The sequence below is a fragment of the Myotis davidii genome, unplaced genomic scaffold (genome assembly GCF_000327345.1).
Source record: "Myotis davidii unplaced genomic scaffold, ASM32734v1 scaffold316, whole genome shotgun sequence".
NCBI lineage: Eukaryota > Metazoa > Chordata > Mammalia > Chiroptera > Vespertilionidae > Myotis > Myotis davidii.
The window spans coordinates 34,778-39,666 of NW_006287072.1; the positions used below are offsets into that span (position 1 = coordinate 34,778).

Consider the following 4,889-nt stretch of genomic DNA (forward strand, 5'->3'; position numbering starts at 1 on the left):
ATTGAGAAGCCAAGTCCAGTGTGCAGCAGCTCCAGGCTCTGTTCCTAGACCCCTAAGACTTGGACTTTGCTGTTTAAGGCTGTGTGATTTTTATTTTATTTTTTTAAGTTTAGAGTGAAGCAAAATTCAGTAATGACATTTTTTCAGTTAACATAACCAGCCCACAATACAGCACACTGACACTTAGAGTACAAATTCAAGGAAGGGAACACCTTCACTAAGTTACAAAACTTTGGCAAATCAATACAGTACTCTTTAATAGAATCAAATCATATTTTTGTTGGAGTTATATTTTACTTGAGTGATAATTTTCACTCCCAAAATGTGTGGACGAAAGGGGCCACATGGCAGTCTTGAAACTCAGAGACTTAAAGTCACCACAAAGGATGGTCTGAAATGGAACTTTAACTAAAAGCAGTTATGGTGGGTAGTTATATCCTAGCTGGTATCTTCACTGACAAGTCAACCTTTACCTTAACTGAGCCTATCTGTCTTTTTGCATCTATAATAACATATCCTTGAAATGTCTGGGTAGCTTGTAACTTCCCTTTTTCCGGACCCCTTGCAGAACAGGCAAATGTGCCTGGGCGCCAGGACAGATACCACAAATTCCTTTATTGTTACCATGTTAATTGTTGACTGTTGGCTATCCTACACCCTATCCTACACCCATCTAAGTATGTGTCTATCATTTTACTTTTCATCCAATCCCAGAGGTTTCCCCGCTTTGCTTTCTCCTGCCTCTCTAATCTATCACCAATGTATTTCATGTAACCCACCTACATCTCCTCCTTTGATTGCAATGTATAAAAATAGATGAAAACCCACCATGCTCAGAGCACTATCCCAATCCATTGAGATACTGCTTCCCAGCAATTGTCAACTGTTTGGCTCAAATAAACTCACAAATTCTTTACAGGTTTGAATGTTTTTACATTAACAAATGCCATTTTAGTACCAAATTAAAACAGTATAGTTTTTAATGGTGGTTTATCGCAGAGCAAGTTATTTTATACTAATTAATGTCTTTTAAAACGATACAATTTCTCCTTAGAAAGTTCCCTCTTGAAGTTTTCCTCAGCAGGGCATTTGTGTCTATTTGCAGGTGGCTCTGCTTTGTCCTGGGGTTGCTCCATAGCCCGGTAGAGTTCCAATGCATGAAAAGCTTTAAAATTCTACCTGAAGAAGATTTAATATGCTAACACCAATTTCCAAGTACTTAAAAAAATTGTTTAATTTTTACATAAATAATGGAACCTTCAAAGCCAGACAGTCATTTCAAACATTAATAATTTCACTGTTCCCTTTTATTTAGAAACACTGTACCTCTTTGTTTTGATCAAATCACATAACCTTTTTTCAACATATTTTTTAAAAAATTCAACCTAAAACATAGTTGTATTTTTTAAATGACAAATAATTATAACGCCAGCTAGTAGAGATCTGGGACTGGGTGTTATATATCAACTTCCCTCATTTCTCTACAACAAGCATATAAAACTCAAAGGCTAACATGAGCCAAATAAACAAGTTTTAAATTTATGTGGGCCACAAAAATAAAACCCCAAAAGCTTCAATTTTCATAGAAATGTAGGTTTATTTCGATAGAGATATGCTGAATACAAAGGGCTGAAATAAATGAGTAAATAAATATTCGTTGCAGGCTGCGAGTTTGACATGCTTGCTCTACAAATGCTGCTGCTGCCGCCATTGGCATCTGTATGCTCCCTCCTGTCGAAGCAGTCAGTTCTTAATGTCAGCGTTTAATCTATGCATTAGTCATTCCATTGCTTCTTGGCCTCTGTTAGCATTTGAGATATCGTACTTGCCAGAGATGACTTCTGAGACTGGCTCCTTTCACAGCGATTATGGCCTTTGGAGTCGAAACTTTTTTCTGGGTCTTGAGGATGTGGTTTGTGTATAAGTCTCTCATCTACTGAAACCATATTTGCAAATGAAATATTAGTGGATTTTAGTTCCATTGTTTTCTCTACAGTCAACCTCAGAATGGTCTTGCACATGTGTTTTGGTTCCTGCCACACCTATCAGAGATTTCACAGTGGAAGGCAGTCCCCACTCTGTGCTGAGCAGTCTATGGCTGTGCAGCTTTCCAGAAAGATCTCTATGTTTGTCCAGTACATCATCTCCAACCACACTTGGGTTCATAGGGTTTGGGTATTTCTGCATTGAGGTTGTTGTAACAGTTTCCCATGGTGGTCAAAGACGTGCTCCGAAGTCCAGATCTTCATGGTGCCACAGCCTGAGCGGTGTCTGGGCAATGCAATGAGGCAAAGGGCTAAAGCTCTGTGATATTCTGATGAAGAATCTTTTGTCATTTATTAGGCATATGATCCAGCGGTGTAATTAATATCTGCTAGCATCAATTTCCTTTAGGGATCTTAGTTATAAATTATGATACATATTTGCTTTAATATCCAAATTGAGAGCTTTGTCTCAAAAGCCTATCTAGTGATTAAAAAAAAAAAAAAGAAATGCTAGGTTACACTATAATTACCCCGTCTACCTTTTCAGTGTTTTGAAAGAGGATTGTTGGGACTGAGCTACTTACTATGTGTCTCTCACTCCCCTTATATCTTAGTATGGCCTCCAGGACAGAGAGGGTCCCCTTCTGGGCAGCTCCCTCCCATAACATTTCCTTTTTCTTCTGGGGATTTTGCCTATGGCCTTAAACACACATGATGGTGAGATATAATTTAGTCACAATAGGGGAAGCTTATAGGAACTGTGCATTTATTCAACAGTTTTTGATAGACTCACCTTTCCCTGGAATGTGATTACTAAACCCACCCGTCCCTGGAATGGCGATGACTTACTGTAAATGTGATATGGTCCCAACCCAGAAGGAACACCTTGTATGGACATATACATTGACTAACTAACCAGCTCTCTTCAAGTACTCCAAGCCCTCGTGCCTTCCTCATTCTCCTTAAAACGAGTTCTAACCGCTGCACAGACTGCTGCTCTCCCTTTGCGAGACAGCCCGGTAGGTCTTTCCTCTAATAAAGCCTGTGTCACCTGGTTTTTGGCCTCTGACTGATCTTTCAGTTTTATTCGGAGCTTACAACATGCAAGCACTGTAATAAATGCTGAATTTTATCAGTGAACAAAACATAAAATTTCTGTCGTCAAGGAGATAATAAATGAGTGAATGAATGAATGAATGAATGAATGAATTCTGTGCAAACAAGGACCAATGGCCTGCTGGGGCAGTATTCACTTTTTGCTAAAGAACACAGAAGAGTCCTGGAGTCTTTCAGAAAGACTTCAAAATTCAGCTATCATGTCATAGACTCATGAAGAGCTCTGTTTGGGGTCAGGGAGATGGCAGAACAGTGCTTGGCTCTGAAGTCACCCTTTCCATCAGCCCTCAAGACTCAGGGGTGGTGGGCTGGCCTCCCCTGCACACCTGATTTAGTGAACAGGTGGCAGCAGAGACAAGGGTAGAAGTATACATCTCCCCCAATAGAATCACAAGTCCCAAGTTTGAGTCCTTCTAGGTGTAAGACTTCAGCTTGTTTACCTTCTCTGAATGTATTTCCTCACCAGTAAATGGGCTGCTAAAACACCTCCAGGATCATTGTGAAGTTTACAATAGCTGATACATGGAAAAGCATGTTGCAAACCTAATGCACAATTTCAGTCTATTTAATGCTATATTGCTTATGAGCTAAAAAAAAAAGAACACCGAGTGACAGAGGTGGTCAGTTTGGAAATCTGTCGTGTGCTTTCTTTGTGACTCTTTCTCTCTTGCCACGTAAATTGCATTTCCAATTTTGTATTAGATGCTAAAGCTATTTTCAAGTGGGGGTTTAAATCAAAGATTAAGGAAGCATGTAAGACACCTATCTGGTGATAGTGTGAGACTTCTCTTTAAGTCTGAACCTCCTCTGTTGTAGTAGGGGGCTCTTAGTAGACCTAGTAGCAAAGTCCCTGTTCCTAGGGCTGAAAAAAGGTGGAAGTTCACAGGGTGTCTTAGGACTCAGGAGGAGGTGGGATGGAGGGTGGTGAAGGTTCAGGTTCAGAACCACTAGGAGAAATGCTGTCTCAGTCAGGATAGACAGAGGTCTTTTAACAGGTCTGAACCTCTCTGCCATCTTGCACGAAATTCCATTCTGTAGTGTCCAAGGGAAAACCATTTTCTGTGGTTCTGATTTGCACATACAGGGTGTCCTTTGCTGTAACTTAATAATAAACTTAATTTTTGGTCATTATTTGCCTGAAACCTCAATGCTGACTGTAATCTCATAAGCAACCTTTTTGGTCACACTCGGAATATTTACTGATGCTCTAAAAATATTAAATTTGTGTCAAAGCATTTGCATGAAATAACTGATTGTGTTCACAATTTGATCATGAAATCTCACAGCTGGAGAGTGGGGAGTGAGGAGAAGAGAGCAATTGCAAAGCTTACCCCTAAGTCAATGTTAGGAACCATTGCCTGCACTCTTCAATTCCACATCTTTAAAGTGCACACACACATTGGGTTTAAAAACATATGCCAAATGTTTAACTATTAAACTTCAACTAAACATTGAATCATTTTCCCCCGTGTTGATTGTTTCACTATTGTCAGAAGGAGCCTAAAGCACTTAATGTATTGTTGTAGTCCTAATACTTTTGGAAATAGATTGTGGACTGTAGTTATCCTATCTAATAATAGACAAACATGGTAATTAACTGTACCTCCGACACGCTTCCCATTGGCTAATCAGGGCGATATGCAAATTAACTACCAACCAAGATGGCGGCCGGCAGCCAGGCAGCTGAAGCGAACAGGAGGCTAGCTTGCTCCAGTGATGGAGGAAGCCAAGGTTCCCCACCGGCCACTGCCAGCCTCTGAGCTGCACTCTAAGCAACTATGTTGCAAT

At 40.0% G+C, this 4,889-nt stretch overlaps 1 pseudogene; it reads right to left on the minus strand.

Annotated features, from left to right (window-relative positions):
- Positions 1–1,687: 1,687 nt before the first annotated feature.
- LOC102765863 lies at positions 1,688–2,249 on the minus strand (annotated as a pseudogene).
- Positions 2,250–4,889: the final 2,640 nt, after the last annotated feature.